We start from the raw sequence: 21,845 nt of genomic DNA on the forward strand, positions 1-21,845 counted from the left end.
ATCTCCCTCTATGTCAATCCCAGCTGAATTGCATAGGTGGCAAATGAGGTGAGGAAAGGCTAACCTTGCCATGGTGGAGGACTTGTCAGCCACCTTGTAGAGTTCTTGAGGTATAATCTCATGAACTTCCACCTCTTCTCCAATCATGATGCTATGGATCATGATGGCCCGGTCTATAGTGACTTCAGACCGGTTGCTAGTGGGAATGATTGAGCATTGAATAAACTCCAACCATCCTCTAGCTATAGGCTTGAGGTCCAATCTTCTTAGTTGAACCGGCTTGCCTTTGGAGTCAATCTTCCATTGAGCTCCTTCTACACATATGTCCATAAGGACTTGGTCCAACCTTTGATCAAAGTTGACTCTCCTTGTGTAGGGGCGTGCGTTCTCTTCCATGTATGGCAAGTTGAACGCCAACCTCACATTCTCCGGACTAAAATCTAAGTATTTCCCCCGAACCATTGTAACATAGTTCTTTGGGTCCGGGTTCTTACTTTGATCATGGTTCTTGGTGATCCATGCATTAGCATAGAACTCTTGAACCATTAGGATGCCGACTTGTTGGATGGGATTTGTTAGAACTTCCCAACCTCTTCTTTGAATTTCATGTCGGATCTCCGGATACTCATTTCTTTTGAGTTTAAAAGGGACCTCAGGGATCACCTTCTTCTTGGCCACAACATCATAGAAGTGGTCTTGATGGGCTTTAGAGATGAATCTTTCCATCTCCCATGACTCGGATGTGGAAGCTTTTGTCTTCCTTTTCCCTCTTCTAGAGGATTCTCCGGTCTTAGATGCCATCAATGGTAATGGAAAAACAAAAAAGCTATGCTTTTACCACACCAAACTTAGAATATTGCTCGCCCTCGAGCAATAAACAAAAGAATAGAAGAAGAAGAAGAAGAAATGTGGAGAGGGAGAGGGAGATGTGGTTTTGGCCAAGAGGAGTGTAGAGGGGTGTGTTGTGTGAATTTGATGAAGAATGGAGGTCTTTATATAGGGAAGGGAGGGGGGTTAAGGTTCGGCCATATGGGTGGGTTTGGGTGGGAAATTGGTTTTGAATTTTGAAGGTAGGTGGAGTTTATGAGGTAGGTTTATGGGGAAGAGGAGATGGATGTGAGTGGTGAAGGTTTTAGTGGGGAAGAGAGATTGAGGTGATTGGTGAGGGGTTTTTAGGGAAGAGTGTTTGTGGGGTTGTGTGAAAGAGAGTGGTGAGAAGAAGTGAGTGGTGGTAGGTGGGGATCCTGTGGGGTCCACAGATCCTGAGTGGATCCTGTGGGGTCCACAGATCCTGAGTGGATCCTGTGGGGTCCACAGATCCTGAGGTGTTCAAGGATTTACATCCCTGCACCCATTAGGCATGTAAAAATGCCTTTGTATCCAACTCTGGGCGTTCAGCGCCAGGTTGGTGGCCATTTTGGGCGTTCAACGCCCATCTGTGTGCCATTTCTGGCGTTGAACGCCAGAACCATGCCTGTTCTGGCGTTCAGCGCCCAGAAGATGCCCATTTTGGGCGTTCAACGCCAGAACCATGCTCTGTTCTGGCGCTGAACGCCAGACAGATGCTCCTCCAGGGTGTGATTTTTCTTCTGCTGTTTTTGATTCCGTTTTCAATTTTTATATTTATTTTGTGACTCCACATGATCATGAACCTAAGAAAACATGAAAAACAATAAAAATAAGAATTAGATAAACATTGGGTTGCCTCCCAACAAGCGCTTCTTTAATGTCAATAGCTTGACAGTGGGCTCTCATGGAGCCTCACAGATGTGCAGAGCTTTGTTGAGACTCTCCAACACCAAACTTAGAGTTTGGATATGGGAGTTCAACACCAAACTTAGAGTTTGACTGTGGGGGCTCTGGTTGACTCTGCTTTGAGAGAAGCTTTTCAAGCTTCCTCTCCATGGTTGCAGAGGGAGATCCTTGAGTTTTGAATACAAGGGAGTTCTCATTCCATTGAAGGACTATTTCACCTCTGTCAACATCAATCACAGCTCTTGCTGTGGCCAGGAAAGGTCTTCCTAGGATGATGGATTCATCCTCTTCCTGTCCAGTATCCAGGACTATGAAATCAGCAGGGATGTAAAGGCCTTCAACCTTTACTAATACATCTTCTACTTGTCCATAAGCCTGTTTTCTTGAGCTGTCTGCCATCTCTAATGAGATTTTAGCAGCTTGCACCCCATAGATTCCCAGTTTCTCTATTACAGAGAGGGGCATGAGGTTTATTCCTGAACCAAGGTCACATAGAGCCTTAAAGATCATGGTGCCTATGGTATAGGGTATTATGAACTTTCCAGGATCCTGTCTCTTCTGAGGCAATGTCAGTTGATCCAGATCACTTAGTTCATTGATGAACAAGGGAGGTTAAACTTCCCATGTATCAATGCCAAATAATTTGGCATTCAGCTTCATGATTGCACCAAGAAACTTGGCAGTTTGCTCTTCAGTAACATCCTCATTATCTTCAGAAGAGGAATACTCATCAGAGCTCAAGAAAGGTATAAGGAGGTTCAATGGAATCTCTATGGTCTCTAGATGAGCCTCAGAGTCCTTTGGTTCCTCAGAGGGAAGCTCCTTATTGATCACTGGACGTCCCAGGAGGTCTTCCTCCTTGGGATTCACGTCCTCTCCTCTCCTCAGAGGTTCGGCCATGGCGCTTATGTCAATGGCCTTGCACTCTCCTTTTGGGTTCTCTTCTGTATTGCTTGGGAGAGTACTAGGAGGGATTTCAGTGATCCTTTTACTCAGCTGGCCCACTTGTGCTTCCAGATTTCTAATGGAAGACCTTGTTTCATTCATGAAACTTACAGTGGCCTTAGATAGATCAGAGACTAGATTTGCTAAATTAGAAGCCTTTTGTTCAGAGTTCTCTGTCTGTTGCTGAGTTGATGATGGAAAAGGCTTGCTATTGCTAAACCTGTTTCTTCCACCATTATTAAAACCTTGTTGAGGCTTTTGATCCTTCCATGAGAAATTTGGATGATTTCTCCATGTTGAGTTATAGGTGTTTCCATAAGGTTCACCTAAGTAATTTACCTCTGCTATTGCAGGGTTCTCAGGATCATAAGCTTCTTCTTCAGAAGAAGCCTCTTGAGTACTGTTGGATGCAGCTTGCATTCCATGCAGACTCTGAGAGATCATATTGACTTGCTGAGTCAATATTTTATTCTGAGCCAATATGGCATTCAGAGTATCAACCTCAAGAACTCCCTTCTTCATAGGCGTCCCATTATTCACAGGATTCCTTTCAGAAGTGTACATGAACTGGTTATTAGCAACCATGTCAATGAGTTCTTGAGCTTCTGCAAGCGTTTTCTTTAGGTGAATGGATCCACCTGCAGAAGTGTCCAGTGACATCTTTGATAGCTCAGATTAACCATCATAGAATATATCCAGGATGGTCCATTCTGAAAGCATGTCAGAAGGACACTTTTTGGTCAACTGTTTGTATCTTTCCCAAGCTTCATAGAGGGATTCACCTTCTTTCTGTCTGAAGGTTTGAACATCAGCTCTAAGCTTGCTCAGCTTTTGAGGAGGAAAGTACTTGGCTAAGAAAGCCGTGACCAGCTTATCCCAAGAGTTCAGGCTGTCTTTAGGTTGAGAATCCAACCATAATCTAGCTCTGTCTCTTACAGCAAAAGGGAAAAGCATGAGCCTGTAGACTTCAGGATCTACTCCATTAGTCTTAACAGTATCACATATCTGCAAGAATTCAGTTAAGAACTGAAAAGGATCTTCAGATGGAAGTCCATAAAACTTGCAATTATGCTGCATCAAAGAAACTAATTGAGGTTTCAGCTCAAAGTTGTTTGCTCCAATGGCAGGAATGGAGATGCTTCTTCCATGTAAATTGGAATTAGGTGCAGTAAAGTCACCAAGCATTCTCCTTGCATTATTATTATTTTCGGCTGCCATCTCCTTCTCCTGTTCGAAAATTTCTGAAAGGTTATCTCTGGATTGTTGTATTTTAGCTTCTCTTAATTTTCTCTTCAGAGTCCTTTCAGGTTCTGGATCTGCTTCCACAAGAATGTTCTTGTCCTTGCTCCTGCTCATATGACAAAGAAGAAGGCACAGAAAAATAATAATAATAATAGAGATCCTTTATACCACAGTATAGGGATCCCTTTGTGAGTGGAAGAAAAGAGGGGGAGACAAAGAATGTGATATAAAGGAAGAAACGCAACTGTACGGATGGAAGAGATGTGAGATGAGATGTTAGGATATGAATGAATAAATAGAATGAGATGGGGAGGGATAATTTTCGAAAATTATTTTTTGAAAAGGAGTTAGTGATTTTCGAAAATGGTTTTTGAAAATTGTTAGTATTTTTTTTCGAAATTTTTTTTTTAAAATTAAAAATAAAAATAATTAGTTAATTAAAAAGAAATTTTTGAAAAAGAGGGAAGATATTTTCGAAAATTAGAGAGAGAGAGTTAGTTAGGTAGTTTTGAAAAAGTTAAGAAACAAACGAAAAGTTAGTTAGTTAGTTGAAACAAATTTTGAAAAGATAAGAAGTTAGGAAGTTAGAAAAGATATTTTGAAAAGATATTTTTGAAAAAGATAAGATAAGAAGATATTTTTGAAAAGATATGATTAAAATTAGTTTTTGAAAAAGATTTGATTTTTAAAATCTCAATTAATGGCTTGATTCATAAGAAATCACAAGATATGATTCTAGAACTTAAAGTTTGAATCTTTCTTAACAAGCAAGTAACAAACTTCAAATTTTTGAATCAACACATTAATTGATTATGTTATTTTCGAAAATTTGATACAAAAATAAGAAAAAGATTTTTGAAAAATATTTTTGGAATTTTCGAAAATAACTAAGAATTTTGAAAAAGATTTGATTTTTGAAAAAGATAAGATTTTCAAATTGAAAATTTGATTTGACTCATAAGAAACAATTTGATTTTAAAAATTTTTGAAAAAGTCAATCCAAATTTCGAATTTGATGAGAGAAAAAGGGAAAGATAATTTTTTTGATTTTTGAATTTTTATGAAAAACATGAAAATTATGCAATGCATGAAATTTTTGGATCAAAACAATGAATGCATGCAAGAATGCTATGAATGTCAAGATGAACACCAAGAACACTATGAATGTCAAGATGAACATCAAGAACATAATTTTGAAAAATTTTTAATGCAAAGAAAACATGCAAGACACCAAACTTAGAATTCTTTAATGCTTAGGCACCAAGAATTCAAGAATGCATATGATAAACATGAAAAGACACAAAACAAAAAATCATCAAGATCATACAAGAAGACTTACCAAGAACAACTTGAAGATCATGAAGAACACTATGAATGCATGAATTTTCGAAAAATGCAAGATGCATATGCAAGTGACACCAAACTTATGATATGACTCAAGACTCAAACAAGAAACAAAAATATTTTTTATTTTTATGATTTTCTAATTTTTTTGGATTTTTTTTCGAAAATTATATGAAAAAGAAAAATAAGGATTCCAAAATTTTTAACATGAATTCCAGGAATCTTGCCATGTTAGTCTAAAGCTTCAGTCCAGGAATTAGACATGGCTCACTAGCCAGCCAAGCTTTCAAAGAAAGCTCCAGTCCAAAACACTAGACATGGCCAATGGCCAGCCAAGCTTCAGCAGGTGATCATGGATCAGCAGCAGGTGGATGAGAAACAACTAATTTGCTCTTGATAACAAATTGCAAGCCTCAGTCCAAATGAATTTAGACATGGCTTTACAGCCAGCCAGGCTTCACATGCTTCATGAAACACTAGAATTCATTCTTAAAAATTTTGAATAAATTTTTGAAAACATTTTTATTTTTTTCGAAAACAAAAGAGAAAATTTTTTTTGAAAATATTTTTGGAAGATTTTTGAAAAGAAAACGAAAAGAAAGTTACCCAATCTGAGCAACAAGATGAACCGTCAGTTGTCCAAACTCAAACAATCCCCGGCAACGGCGCCAAAAACTTGGTGCACGAAATTGTGATGTCCAGGCTCGAACAATCCCTGGTAATGGCTCCAAAGCTTTGTGCTTTGATCTTAATTCATAATTGTCACAACTTCGATACAACTAACCAGCAAGTGCACTGGGTCGTCCAAGTAATACCTTACGTGAGTAAGGGTCGAATCCCACGGAGATTGTTGGTATGAAGCAAGCTATGGTCACCTTGTAAATCTCAGTCAGGCAGATATAAAGTGATAATGGTGTTTTCGAATATTATATAAGGAAATAGGGATAGAGATACTTATGTAAATCATTGGTAGGAATTTCAGATAAGCGAATGGAGATGCGTTTCGTTCCTCTGAACCTCTGCTTTCCTGCTATCTTCATCCAATCAGTCTTACTCCTTTCCATGGCTGGCTTTATGCAAGGGCATCACCGTTGTCAGTGGCTACATCCCCTCCTCTCAGTGAATAATATGCTCACGCACCCTGTCACGGCACGGCTATTCATCTGTCGGTTCCCGATCATGCTGGAATAGGATTCACCCTCCTTTTGCGTCTGTCACTAACGCCCAGCACTCGCGAGTTTGAAGCTCGTCACAGTCATTCAATCATTGAATCATACTCGAAATACCACAGACAAGGTTTAGACTTTCCGGATTCTCTTGAATGCCGCCATCATTCTAGCTTACGCCACGAAGATTCCGGTTAAGAGATCTAAGAGATATTCATTCTAGCTTATTTCATGTAGAACAGAAGTGTTTGTCAGGCACGCGTTCATAAGGGAGATGGTGATGAGCGTCACACATAATCATCACCTTCATCACGTTCTTGGGTGCGAATGGATATCTTAGAAGAGAAATAAGAAGAATTGAATAGAAAACAGTAGTACTTTGCATTAATCTTTGAGGAACAGCAGAGCTCCACACCTTAATCTATGGAGTGTAGAAACTCTACCGTATGAAAATACATAAGTGAAGATCCAGGCATGGCCGAGATGGCCAGCCCCCTTAAAACGTGATCAAAGGATCATAAGGTAATCCAAAGATGGTCTAAAAGACTAGTAAAAGGTCCTATTTATAATAAACTAGCTACTAGGGTTTACATGAGTAAGTAATTGATGCATAAATCCACTTCCTGGGCCCACTTGGTGTGTGTTTGGGCTGAGCCTGAGTGTTGCACGTGTAGAGGCCATTTGTGGAGTTGAACGCCAGTTTCTGTGCCAGTTTGGGCGTTCAACTCTGGTTTTGGATCCTTTTCTGGCGCTGGACGCCAGATTTGGGCAGAAGGCTGGCGTTGAACGCCAGTTTACATCGTCAATTCTTGGCCAAAGTATGGACTATTATATATTGCTGGAAAGCCCTGGATGTCTACTTTCCAACGCAATTGGAAGCGCGCCATGTCGAGTTCTGTAGCTCCAGAAAATCCACTTTGAGTGCAGGGAGGTCAGAATCCAACAGCATCAGCAGTCCTTTTTCAACCTCTGAATCTGATTTTTGCTCAAGTCCCTCAATTTCAGCCAGAAAATACCTGAAATCACAGAAAAACACACAAACTCATAGTAAATTCCAGAAATGTGAATTTAACATAAAAACTAATGAAAACATCCCTAAAAGTAACTAGATCCTACTAAAAACATACTAAAAACAATGCCAAAAAGCGTATAAATTATCCGCTCATCAGCTAGATTCCCAACCAAAGGAGAGTTTGGATACTTGGGACAAGGTTGTTACTGAGTTTCTTACTAAATTTTTCCCACCAAAGAAGCTGACTAAGCTTAGGTTGGAGGTTCAGACTTTTAGGAAGAAGGAGGGTGAAACTCTTTATGAAGCTTGGGAAAGATACAAGCTACTGACTAGGCAATGCCCTCCGGACATGTTCTCCAAATGGACCCAACTAGATATCTTTTATGAAGGTTTGAGTGAGATATTGGTGCGAAAAAATCGTGACGGTTCCATTCCTTGGTAACGGCGCTAAAAACTCAATACGCACGTTCATGATCTTAGTTCTTTGTCACAACTTCGCACAACTAACCAGCAAGTGCACTAGGTCGTCCAAGTAATAAACCTTACGTGAGTAAGGGTCGATCCCACGGAGATTGTCGGCTTGAAGCAAGCTATGGTCACCTTGTAAATCTCAATCAGGCAGATTCAATTGATTATGGAGATTTAGTAATTAAAAGATAAATAAAATATAAAATAAAGATAATGATACTTATGTAATTCATTGGTGAGAACTTCAGATAAGCGTATAGAGGTACGTTCGTTCCTCCTGAACCTCTGCTTTCCAATTGTCTTCATCCAATCATTCATACTTCTTTCTATGGCAAGCTGTATGTTAGGCAACACCGTTGTCAATGGCTACATCCTGTCCTCTCAGTGAAAATGGTCCAATGCACTGTCACTGCATGGCTAATCATCTGTCGGTTCTTGATCATACTGGAATAGGATCTATTGATCCCTTTGCATCTGTCACTACGCCCAGTACTCACGAGTTTGAAGCTCGTCGCAGCCATCCCTTCCCAGATCCTACTCGGAATACCACAGACAAGGTTTAGACTTTTCGGATCTCAAGAATGTCCGTCCATGGATTCTAACTTATACCACGAAGATTCTGATTAAGGAATCCCAGAGATACTCATTCAATCTAAGGTAGAAGGGAAGTGGTTGTCAGGCATGCATTCATAGGTTGGGAATGATGATGACTGTCACGATCATCACATTCATATTGAAGTGCAAATGAATATCTTAGAATCAGAATAAGCTTAAATTGAATAGAAAAACGATAGTACTTTGTCTTAATTCATGAGGAACAGCAGAGCTCCACACCTTAATCTATGGTGTGTAAAAACTCTACCGTTGAAAATACATAAGTGATAATGGAGTTCATTGGTCTCGGCCCCAGAGGGGAACGGGAGTCACCAAGACTAAAATGATCCGAAGATGTAAATACAATAGTAAAAAGTCCTATTTATGCTAAACTAGTTACTAGGGTTTACAGAAATGAGTAAATGATGCAGAAATCAACTTCCGGGGCCCACTTGGTGTGTGCTTGGGCTGAGCATTGAGCTTTACACGTGTAGAGGCTTCTCTTGGAGTTGAACGCCAGTTTATAACCTGTTTCTGGCGTTTAACTCCACTTTGCAACCTATTTCTGGCGTTTAACTCCAGAATGCAGCATGGAACTGGCGTTGAACGCCAGTTTGCGTCGTCTAAACTTGGGCAAAGTATAGACTATTATATATTTCTGGAAAGCCCTGGATGTCTACTTTCCAACGCAATTGAGAGCGTGCCATTTGAATTTCTGTAGCTCCAGAAAATCCACTTTGAGTGCAGGGAGGTCAGAATCCAACAGCATCTGCAGTCCTTCTTCAACCTCTGAATCTGATTTTTGCTCAAGTCCCTCAATTTCAGCCAAAAAATACCTGAAATTACAGAAAAACACACAAACTCATAGTAAAGTCCAGAAATGTGATTTTTTATTTAAAACTAATAAAAATATACTCAAAACTAATTAAATCATACTAAAAACTATGTAAAAACAATGCCAAAAAGCGTATAAATTATCAGCTCATCACAATACCAAACTTAAATTGTTGCTTGTCCCCAAGCAACTGAAAATCAAATAGGATAAAAAGAAGAGAATATACTATAAATTCCAAAATATCAATGAAACTTAGTTCCAATCAGATGAGCGGGACTTGTAGCTTTTTGCCTCTTGAATAGTTTTGGCATCTCACTTTATCCATTGAAGTTCAGAATGATTGGCATCTATAGGAACTCAGAGTTCAGAAAGTGTTATTGATTCTCCTAGTTCAGTATGTTGATTCTTGAACACAACTACTTTATGAGTCTTGGCCATGGCCCTAAGCACTTTGTTTTCCAGTATTACCACCAGATACATAAATGCCACAGACACATAACTGGGTGAACCCTTTCAGATTGTGACTCAGCTTTGCTAAAGTCCCCAATTAGAGGTGTCCAGGGTTCTTGAGCACACTCTTTTTTTGCTTTGGACCTCGACTTTAACCGCTCAGTCTCAAGTTTTCACTTGACACCTTCACGCCACAAGCACATGGTTAGGGACAGCTTGGTTTAGCCGCTTAGGCCAGGATTTTATTCCTTTAGGCCCTCCTATCCACTGATGCTCAAAGCCTTGGATCTTTTTTATTACCCTTGCCTTTTGGTTTTAAGGGCTATTGGCTTTTTCTGCTTGCTTTTTCTTTTCCCCTTTTTTTTTGCATTTTTCTCCCTTTTTTTTTTGCAAGCTTTTATATTCACTACTTTTTCTTGGTTCAAGAATTATTTTTATGATTTTTCAGATTATCAGATAACATGTCTCCTTTTTCATCATTCTTTCAAAAGCCAACATATTTAACATTCATAAACAATAAATTCAAAAGACATATGAACTGTTCAAGCATTCATTTAGAAAACAAAAAGTATTGTCACCACATCAAAATAATTAAACTAGTTTCAAGGATGAATTCGAAACCATGTACTTCTTGTTCTTTTGTAATTAAAACATTTTTCATTTTAAGAGATGTGATGGATTCATAGGACATTCATAACTTTAAGGCATAGAAACTTAATACTAATGATCATGTAATAAGACACAAACATAAACATAAAGCATGGTAAACGAAAAACAGGAAAATAAGAACAAGGAGATTAAAGAACGGGTCCACCTTAGTGAGGGTGGCGTCTTCCTCTTCTTAAAGAACCAATGGTGCTCTTGATCTCCTCTATGTCTCTTCCTTACCTTTGTTGCTCCTCCCTCATAGCTCTTTGATCTTCTCTAATCTCATGGAGGATGATGGAGTGCTCTTGGTGCTCCATCCTTAGTTGTCCCATGTTGGAGCTTAATTCTCCTAGGGAAGTGTTGGTTTGCTCCCAAAAGTTTTATGGAGGGAAGTGCATCCCTTGAGGTATCTCAGGGATTTCATGGTGAGGAATTTCCTCATGCTCTTGTTGAGGTCCATAAGTAGGCTCTCTTGTTTGCTCCATCCTTTTCTTAGTGATGAGCTTTTGAGATGAATCTCTCCATCTCCCATGACTCAGAGGTGGAAGCTTTTGTCTTCCCTTTCCTCTTTCTAGAGGTTTCTCTGGCCTTAGGTGTCATAAATGGTTATAAAAAAACAAAATGCAATGCTTTTACCACACCAAACTTAGAAGGTTTGCTCATCCCCGAGCAAAAGAAGAAAGAAAGTAGTAGAAGAAGAAGAAAATGGAGGAGATGGAGGGAGAAGGTGTATTCGGCCAAGGAGGGTTTTAGGTGGTTATGATGTGTGAAAAAGAAGGAGTGATGGTTTGAATTTGAGTGGGTGGGTGTAGGTGGGTTGTATGATGGTTTTGGAGGAGTAATGGAGGTGATTGGTGGAAGTTATTTGGGGAAGAGAGTTATGAAAAGGTGTGAAGAGGATAGAAGAAGATGTGGGGTAGATGGGGATCCTGTGGGGTCTACAGATCCTGAGAGGATCCTGTGGGGTCCACAGATCCAGTAGGGCCAAGGACTTAATATCCCTGCTCCAATTAGGCGTGTAAAATGCCCTTGCTGTGCAATCCTTGCGTTTAACGCCAGACTGCTGCTTGTTTCTGGCGTTAAACGCCCAAATGTAGCCTGTTTATGGCATTTAACGCCAGGTAGATGCTTGCTTCTGGCGTTAAACGCCAGCTTGGTGCTTGTTTCTGGCGTTAAACGCCAGACAGATACTTGTTTCTGGTGTTTAAATGCCAGAATGATCCTCCTCCAGGGTGTGCTATTTTTAATGTTGTTTTTCATTCTGTTTTTGATTTTTCAGTAGTTTTTGTGACTCCACATGATCATCAACCTAATAAAACACGAAATAAAAATAAAAATAAAATAGATATAATTAAATAACATTGGGTTGCCTCCCAATAAGCGCTTCGTTAATGTCAATAGCTTGACAGTGAGCTCTCATGGAGCCTCACAGATAATCAGAGCAAGGTTAGAACCTCCCAACACCAAACTTAGAATTTGAATGTGGGGGTTCAACACCAAACTTAGAGTTTAGTTGTGGCCTCCCAACACCAAACTTAGAGTTTGACTATGGGGCTTTGGTTGACTCTGCAGTGAGAGAAGCTTTTCATGCTTCCTCGCCATGGTTACAGAAGGAGATCCTTGAGTCTTAAACACAAGGTTGTCCTCATTCAGTTGAAGGACCAACTCTCCTTTGTCTACATCAATCACAACTCTTGCTGTGGCTAGGAAGGGTCTTCCAAGGATGATGGATTCATCCTCTTCCTTCCCAGTGTCTAGGATTATGAAATCAGCAGGGATGTAAAGGCATTCAACCTTTACTAACACGTCCTCTACTTGTTCATAAGCCTGTTTTCTTGAGTTGTCTGCCATCTCTAATGAGATTCTGGCAGCTTGCACCTCAAAGATCCCAAGTTTCTCCATTGCAGAGAGTGGCATTAAGTTTATTCCTGACTCCAGGTCACACAGAGCCTTCTCAAGGGTCATGGTGCCTATGGTACAGGGTATTAAGAATTTGCCTGGATCCTGTTTCTTTTGAGGTAATTTTTGCCTATCCAATGCATTTAGTTCATTGGTGAGCAAAGGAGGTTCATCTTCCCAAGTCTCATTACCAAATAGTTTGGCATTCAGCTTCATGATTGCACCAAGGTATTTAGCAACTTGCTCTTCAGTAATGTCTTCATCCTCTTCAGAGGAAGAATACTCATCAGAGCTCATGAAGGGCAGAAGGAGGTTCAATGGAATCTCTATGGTCTCTAGATGAGCCGCAGATTCCTTTGGTTCCTCAAAGGGATACTCCTTATTGGTCACTGGACGTCCCAGGAGGTCTTCCTCACTAGGATTCATGTCCTCCTCTTCCCTTGTAGGTTCGGCCATGATGGTCAAATCAATGGCCTTGCACTCTCTCTTTGGATTCTCTTCTGTATTGCTTGGGAGAGTACTAGGAGGAGTTTCAGTGGCTCTTTTACTCAGCTAGCCCACTTGTGCCTCCAAATTTCTAATGGAGGACCTTGTTTCATTCATGAAACTCACAGTGGCCTTAGATAGATCAGAGACTATATTTGCTAAGCTAGATAGATTCTGCTCAGAATTCTCTGTCTGTTGCTGAGTGGATGATGGAAAAGGCTTGCTATTGCTAAACCTGTTTCTTCCACCATTATTAAAGCCTTGTTGAGGCTTTTGTTGATCCTTCCATGAGAAATTTGGATGATTTCTCCATGAGGGATTATAGGTGTTTCCATAGGGTTCACCCATGTAATTCACCTCTGCTATTGCAGGGCTTTCAGGATCATAAGCTTCTTCTTCAGAAGATGCCTCTTTAGTACTGTTGGATGATTCCTTCAATCCATTCAGACTCTGAGAGATCATATTGACTTGCTGAGTCAATATTTTATTATGAGCCAATATGGCATTCAGAGTATCAATTTCAAGAACTCCCTTCCTCTGAGGCGTCCCATTACTCACAGGATTCCTTTCAGAAGTGTACATGAACTAGTTATTTGCAACCATGTCAATGAGTTCTTGAGCTTCTGCAGGCGTTTTCTTTAGGTAAATGGATCCACCTGCAGAATGGTCCAATGACATCTTTGATAATTCAAACAGACCATCATAGAATATATCCAGGATGGTCCATTCTGAAAGCATGTCAGAAGGACACTTTTGGGTCAGTTCCTTGTATCTCTCCCAAGCTTCATAGAGGGATTCACCTTCCTTTTGTCTGAAGGTTTGAACATCCACTCTAAGCTTGCTAAGCTTTTGAGGAGGAAAGAACTTGGCTAAGAAAGCCGTGACCAGCTTATCCCAAGAGTTCAGGCTGTCTTTAGGTTGAGAGTCCAACCATATTCTAGCTCTGTCTCTTACAGCAAATGGGAAAAGCATAAGCCTGTAGACCTCGGGATCAACCCCATTGGTCTTAACAGTATCACAGATCTGCAAGAATTCCGTTAAGAACTGAAAGGGATCTTCGGATGGAAGTCCATAAAACTTGCAATTCTGTTGCATCAGAGAAACTAGTTGAGGTTTCAACTCAAAATTGTTTGCTCCAATGGCAGGGATTGAGATGCTTCTTCCATGTAAATTGGAATTAGGTGCAGTAAAGCCACCAAGCATCTTCCTTGCATTGTTATTATTTTCGGCCATGCCTCCTTCTTTTTCAAAAATTTCTGTCAGATTTTCTCCAGAGAGTTATGCTTTAGCTTCCCTTAGCTTCCTCTTCAGAGTCCTTTCAGGTTCAGGATCAGCCTCAACAAGAATATTCTTATCCTTGTTCCTGCTCATATGAAAAAGAAGAAAACAGAAAAGAAAATATGGAATCCTCTATGTCACAATATAGAGATTCCTTTATGTGAGTAGAAGAAGATATGAATAGAAGAAGGAGAATCCAAACACAAGGGTGAGGAGTAGGTTCGAATTCTTGGGTGAAAAAGGGATGTTAGTAGATGATTAAATAAATAGAAGGAGGTGAGGGAGAAGAATTTTCAAAAATTAGATAAAATAAAATAAAAGTATTTTTGTTTAAAAATTAAAATTAAAAATTTGAAAATTAAGCAAGGAAAATTAAATCAAATTAAATTAAATTTAAAACAAATAGTTCATTAAAAAGGAAATTTTAGAAAAAGGGGAAGGTGATTTTCGAAAATTAGAGAGAGAGAATTAGTTAGGTAGTTTTGAAAAAGATATGATTGAAACAAAAGGATAGGATTAGATGAAAAAGATTTGAAAATTAATTTTGAAAAGATAAGAAGTTAGAAAAGATTTTGAAATTGATTTTGAAAAAGATTTGATTGAAACTTAATTTGAAAAAGATTTTAAAAAAGAAATTTGAAAAGATTTGATTTTTGAAATCAAAGTTGATTACTTGACTAACAAGAAACTAAAAAGATATGATTCTAGAGTTTAAAGATTGAACCTTTCTTATTAGGCAAGTAACAAACTTAAAAATTTTGAATCAATCACTAATTGTTAGCATTAATTTCGAAAATCTGAAATAAAAATAAAAAAAAGATTTTGAAAATAATTTTGAAAGTTTCGAAATTTATAAAAGAAAAATAAAAAAAAGATTTGATTTTTGAAAAAGATTTGAAAAAGATAGAATTTTTAAATTGAAAATTTGATTTGACTCATAAGAAACAACTAAATTTTAAAAAGTTTTGAAAAAGTCAACTCAAATTTTCGAAAATTTACGAGAGAATAAGGGAAAGATATTTTTTTATTTTTTTTTAATTTTAATAAGGAAAGAGAAAAACATCAAAAAGACTCAAGACATAAAAATTTTGGATCAAAACAAAGGAAACATGCAAGAACACTTTGAAGATCATGATGAACATCAAGTATGTATTTTTGAAAATTTTCAAGAAAAGAAGAACATGCATGACACCAAACTTAGAAACTTTCAAACTTTAGACACTAACAAATTAAAAATGCATATGAAAAACTAGAAAACACACAAAACAAGAAAATATGAAGATCAAACAAGAAGACTGGCCAAGAACAACTTGAAGATCATGAAAAAAGCAATGCATGAAATTTTCGAAAATAGTTTTCAGAAAATTAAAAAGATGCAATTGATACCAGACTTAAAACTTGACTCTAGACTCAAACAAGAAACACAAAATATTTTTGGTTTTATGATTTTATTAAAAGAAAATTTCGAAAATAAGAAAAAAGCTTAAAAATAAAATAAAATTACCTAATCTGAGCAACAAGATGAACCGTCAGTTGTCCAAACTCGAACAATCCCCGGCAACGGCGCCAAAAACATGGTGCACAGAAATCGTGACGGTTCCATTCCTTGGTAACGGTGCTAGAAACTCAATACGCATGTTCATGATCTTAGTTCTTTGTCACAACTTCGCACAACTAACTAGCAAGTGCACTGGGTCGTCCAAGTAATAAACCTTACGTGAGTAAGGGTCGATCCCACGGAGATTGTCGGCTTGAAGCAAGCTATAGTCACCTTGTAAATCTCAGTCAGCCGGATTCAATTGATTATGGATATTTAGTAATTAAAAGATAAATAAAATATAAAATAAAGATAGTGATACTTATGTAATTCATTGGTGAGAATTTCAGATAAGCGTATAGAGATGCGTTCATTCCTCCTGAACCTCTGCTTTCCTATTGTCTTCATCCAATCATTCATACTCCTTTCTATGGCAAGCTGTATGTTAGGCATCACCATTGTCAATGGCTGCATCAAGTCCTCTCAGTGAAAATGGTCCAATGTATTGTCACTGCATGGCTAATCATCTGTCGGTTCTCGATCATACTGGAATAGGATCCATTGATCCTTTTGCATCTGTCATTACGCCCAGCACTCGCGAGTTTGAAGCTCGTCACAGCCATCCCTTCCCAGATCCTACTCAGAATACCACAGACAAGGTTTAGACTTTTCGGATCTCAAGAATGGCCGTCCATGGATTCTAACTTATACCACGAAGATTCTGATTAAGGAATCCCAGAGATACTCATTCAATCTAAGGTAGAACGGAAGTGGTTGTCAGGCACGCGTTCATAGGTTGGGAATGATGATGACTGTCACGATCATCACATTCATACTGAAGTGCGAATGAATATCTTAGAATCAGAATAAGCTTGAATTGAATAGAAAAATGATAGTACTTTGTATTAATTCATGAGGAACAGCAGAGCTCCACACCTTAATCTATGGTGTGTAGAAACTCTACCGTTGAAAATACATAAGTGATAATGGAGTTCATTGGTCTCGGCCCCAGAGGAGAACCGGAGTCACCAAGACTAAAATGATCCGAAGATGTAAATACAATAGTAAAAAGTCCTATTTATGCTAAACTAGTTACTATGGTTTACAGAAATGAGTAAATGATGCAGAAATCCACGGCCCACTTGGTGTGTGCTTGGGCTGAGCATTGAGCTTTACACATGTAGAGGCTTCTCTTGGAGTTGAACGCCAGTTTATAACCTGTTTCTGGCGTTTAACTCCTTTTGCAACCTGTTTTTGGCGTTTAACTCCAGAATACAGCATGAAACTGGCGTTGAATGCCAGTTTGCGTCGTCTAAACTCGAGCAAAGTATATACTATTATATATTGCTGGAAAGCCCTGGATGTCTACTTTTTAACGCAATTGAGAGCGTGGCATTTGGAGTTCTGTAGCTCCAGAAAATCTACTTTGAGTGCAGGGAGGTCAGAATCCAACAGCATCTGCAGTCCTTCTTCAACCTCTGAATCTGATTTTTGCTCAAGTCCCTCAATTTCAGCCAGAAAATACCTGAAATCATGAAAAATACACAAACTCATAGTAAAGTCCAGAAATATGATTTTTTATTAAAAACTAATAAAAATATACTCAAAACTAACTAAACCATACTAAAAACTATGTAAAAACAATGCCAAAAAGCGTATAAATTATCCGCTCATCAGATGTCCAAAATGAGCTTAGATACTTCTGCAGGTGGTTCATTGCACAAGAAGAAGACACCAGAGGAGACTATTGAGCTTATTGAATTGGTGGCTAGCAACCAATATTTATACTTATCTAACAGGAATCCTGTGAACTCTGAGACCTCTCAGAAGAGAGGTGTGTTAGAAGTGAAAGTTGTTAATGCTCTTCTTGCTCAGAACAAGCTTATGTCTCAGCAAATAAATCTACTTACTCAGCAGATGCGTGGCATGCAAGTCTCAGCTATCAACACCCAAAATCCACCTCAAGAGGTCTCTTATGACATGACAGGTAACTTTGTGCAAAATGATAATTATGATTATGCTCAATCCTCTTCTGAATAGGTCAATTACATGGGGAGTGCTCCTAGAAATCCCAATAATGATCCCTATTCTCAGACCTACAATCAGGGGTAGAGAAATCACCCAAATTTTAGGTGGAGGGACCAACCTCAGAAACCTCAGAATTTCAACAACAATTCTCAGGGTGGCTTCCAACAGGACAATCACAATAACCGCCAATTTCAATCTCATCAACAACAACCACCTCCACAGGTAATTTCTAAATCCCAAGAAGATTCTAATTGGAAAATGATGAGGAGTTTTGTGTAGGAAACCAGAGCATCAATCAAGAATTTAGACATTCAGATGAGTCAAATAGCCACAAGGGTTAATAAAATTGATCAGAGGACCATTAATAGCCTTCCTGGTAACACAATTCCAAATCCAAGAGAGGAATGCAAGGCTATCACCGTGATAAGTGGACAAATGGCAAGTATTAAAGCACAAGTTAATGAGGAGCTAGTTGAAAAAGAAGATTGCAAGGTTATTCAATTGAGAAGTGGTAAAGTAGCTGGCTCTGAAACCAAGGTCAATGGCGAGTTAGTGGGAAAAAAAGCTCTAGAGGAGAAGAAGGAAGAAGTAGAGCACGCCCCTCCAAAGCGTGCGGACAACCCATTCCCAGACTCTCTTGACACTTATCCTACACTGCCAAAGGCTCCTTAGTACAAGCCTAAAATGCCATATCCTCAGAGACTTCAAAAGGAGACCAAGGACAAGCAGTTTTCAAAGTTCTTGGAAGTCTTCAAAAAGTTGTAAATCAATATTCTTTTTGCTAAGGTTTTGGAGCAAATGACTATCTATGTCAAGTTCATGAAGGAGTTGTTGTCAAAGAAGAAGCCTTTAAAAGGAGATGAGACAGTGGTCCTGACTAAAGAATGAAGTGCCATCATTCAGAATAACTTGCCAAGGAAGATGCCGGATCCAGGAGCACAACTTTGAGAGAGCATTATGCGATCTAGGAGCAAGCATCAATCTAATGCCCTTGTCTGTGATGAAGAAGCTGCAAATCCAAGAGGCACAACCCACAAAGATAGCATTACAGATGGCAGATAAATCTATGAAGCCTGCATATAGATTAGTGGAGAATATCTTGGTCAAAGTGGGTAAGTTCTTCCTCCCAGTAGATTTTGTGATTCTTGACACAAGGGAGGATGAGAATGACTCTATAATTCTCGAAAGACCATTCCTAGCCATTGGGAGAGCTCTGATTGATGTGGAAGAAGGTAAATTAGTGCTTAGAGTGCATAATGAGCAACTGGTCTTTCATCTCTTCAAGGATATATATTCAGCAGGTGAAGAAGAGAGGTGCATGCAGACTGAGCTTATTGATCTAAACCTTCAAAACCCCCTGATGATGCACAGCAGAATCTGCAGCTCAAACCTCCTTTGGTGACAATCATGAAAATTCCTCCTGACATCAAACCTAAGTTTGGTGTTGGGAATGCATTATCCACCAAGGAGGAGGTTCCCAAAAAGAATAAAGTACCCAGAGGATGGAGAAACAAAAAGATCCCCACTAAAGGTTTCTCCCCATGAATGAAAGTGGTGTTGACTAGCAAACCAGTGTGGATTTATACAGTAAACAGAATCCTCTCTCTGGAGCATATTGAGCTAATTTATAGAGACACAGGAAAGAAGTTCAAAGTAAGGGGTGAAGAGCTGAGCTCCTATGATCCTCCTCCTTAGAGGAGCTGACCGTCAAGCTAGTGACGGTAAAGAAGCGCTTGTCGGGAGGCAACCCGATAATTTCGTATCCATAGTTATTTTTCGTAGTAGTGATTTTCTTATTTATTTGATTTTTATTGAGTTTTTACTGTTTTCCTTTATTTTACATGTGTTTTAATCATGCAGCTATTTTAGAACAGGAACCGGACACTTCGAAAAAAGAAGAGCACACGATGCGCAAGCGTCGCTGACACGTACGCGTCATATGTGTGTGCGTGAAAAATAAAATTTAACAGAGAGTTGAGCAGGAGTGGCGCTGGAACTATGCTTTGCGCACAAACAATACCACGCGTACGTGTACCTCACGCGTGCGCATCGTTTGCGCTTTTAGCCATCCACGCATGCGCGTCCCTGATGCGTACGCGTGACCCTGAAAATCGGCGTAAATAAGTGTTTAGGCAGAGAGTTATGATGGCTTGGGGCTGGAATTGTGCTAAAGGCATAAACTTGCTCACGCACACGCGTCCTTTGCACAAATGGCCACCCACGCGTGCGCGTGCATGACGCGCACCCGTCACATGAAAATTTTGGTTCCCAAGCCACACGAACAGAGAGTTGCACGTAGACGCGGCTACCTTCGTGCGATTCGCACAAATCATGGGCACGCGTACGCGTGCCTGACGCTCACGCGTCACTATGAAAATTTTGTGACCCACGCGTACGCGTGCTGTACGCGTACGCGTCGCATGCGCCGCACACATCCACTAGTGCACCGTCCAGTTTTTAACTTTTATTCTCTCTCCCTCCCAAATCCTAATTCTCTCTTATTCTTTTATCCTTTTATTATTCTTTCATCATAATATTTATTTCTTTTTGTTTTCAGTTCTTCTTTGCTTGAGGACAAGCAAACCTTTAAGTTTGGTGTTGACACTTCGCTTAAGAGTTTTCTGTTTATTTTATGGCACCAAAGGGAGGCGAATCATCTTCACGGAGGAGCACAACCTGACGAATAAAACGACCTCTAGAATGACTGAGGTGGTTAAGTTCCTTTCATTCTATATTCCTTCCCCGCTCTTACTATGTTATGTTTCGGTTTTCTGCTATTTTGCTTTGTTTATTGCATGATCCTTTATTAGTTAGAATCCTAGGTTTTAGTTTAGTTTTCTCTTAATTGCTTTAATTCTGAAAGATGTCTCATGTATTATCTATTAAGCTTGAAATCAAAAAGAAAGGAGAAAAGATGTAGTGCATAAGAAATTGAGTTTAATTTTAAGAGTAGGCTTATTTACTTAAATGTGGTGGTATTAATTGTAATTCTAAATGCATGATATGAACAGTGCATAGTTGAATTTGAATCAAAGGATGTTGATGTATAAGGAACCGGAATTTAGAGAATTATTATGACTTCTCTGAAATTAATGAAAGTTTAATCCTTGAAGCAAAAGAAACAGCAAAAGAAACATAAAAGCAAGGTCCAAGGCTTTGAGCATCAATGACTGAGGAGGTCAGAAATGATTAAAAGCTCAAAGTGTTGTTTTCCTAGTCACATGCTTGTGGTGTTCTTGTGTCAAGTAATCCTTGAGACAAAACATTTAGAGTCGAGATCAATTGCAATTAACAGAGTATGCCAAAGGCTTTGAGCACCACTGTCTGGGAGTAGCTGAAAGAAAAATCAGAACTTAAAGAAAGTTCCCCAGTTAAGTGCTTGTGGTGTTTCTGTGTCAAGAAAGCTTGAGACAAAACATTTAAAGTCACGGCTAGGCTCAAGGTGCAAAGCACCAAAGAAAAAAAGAATCAAAGAAAAATTGCTGTGTATAGAGATGCTTTCGTTCCTCTGAACCTTTGCTTTCCTGCTATCTTCATCCAATCAGTCTTACTCCTTTCTATGGCAAACTTTATGTAAGGGCATCACCGTCGTCAATGGCTACATCTCATCCTCTCTGTGAAAATGGTCCGATGCGCTGTCACTGCATGGCTAATCTTCTGGAGGCATCACCGTTGTCAATGGCTACATCCCATCCTCTCTGTGAAAATGGTCCGATGCGCTGTCACTGCATGGCTAATCTTCTGGAGGTTCTCGATCATACTGGAATAGGATTTACTATCCTTTTGCATCTGTCACTACGCCCAGCGCTCGCGAGTTTGAAGTTCGTCACAGTTATTCAATCCCTGAATCCTACTCGAAATACCACAGACAAGGTTTAGACTTTCCGGATTCTCATGAATGCCGCCATCAATCTAGCTTATACCACGAAGATTCTGATTAAGAGATCCAAGAGATAATCATCCAATCTAAGGTGGAACGGAAGTGGTTGTCAGGCACGCGTTCGTATGGGAATGATGATGATTGTCACGTTCATCACATTCATATTGAAATGCGAATGAGTATCTTAGAAGCGGAATAAGTTGAATTGAATAGAAAAATAGTAGTACTTTGCATTAATTCGTGAGGAACAGCAGAGCTTCACACCTTAATCTATGGTG

The 21,845-nt window shown here is 39.2% G+C and overlaps 2 non-coding genes across 2 annotated transcripts; both read left to right on the forward strand.

The window, feature by feature from the left end:
* Window positions 1-3,414: 3,414 nt before the first annotated feature.
* LOC148561635 (small nucleolar RNA R71) lies at window positions 3,415-3,522 on the forward strand. The gene has a single exon (XR_015887350.1). It is a non-coding gene; the product is annotated as a small nucleolar RNA R71 (small nucleolar RNA).
* Window positions 3,523-13,576: 10,054 nt separating this feature from the next.
* LOC148561636 (small nucleolar RNA R71) lies at window positions 13,577-13,684 on the forward strand. Its single transcript, XR_015886901.1, has one exon. It is a non-coding gene; the product is annotated as a small nucleolar RNA R71 (small nucleolar RNA).
* Window positions 13,685-21,845: the final 8,161 nt, after the last annotated feature.

This window comes from Arachis ipaensis, chromosome B6 (genome assembly GCF_059453495.1).
Source record: "Arachis ipaensis isolate K30076 ecotype BB chromosome B6, ASM5945349v1, whole genome shotgun sequence".
Lineage (NCBI taxonomy): Eukaryota > Viridiplantae > Streptophyta > Magnoliopsida > Fabales > Fabaceae > Arachis > Arachis ipaensis.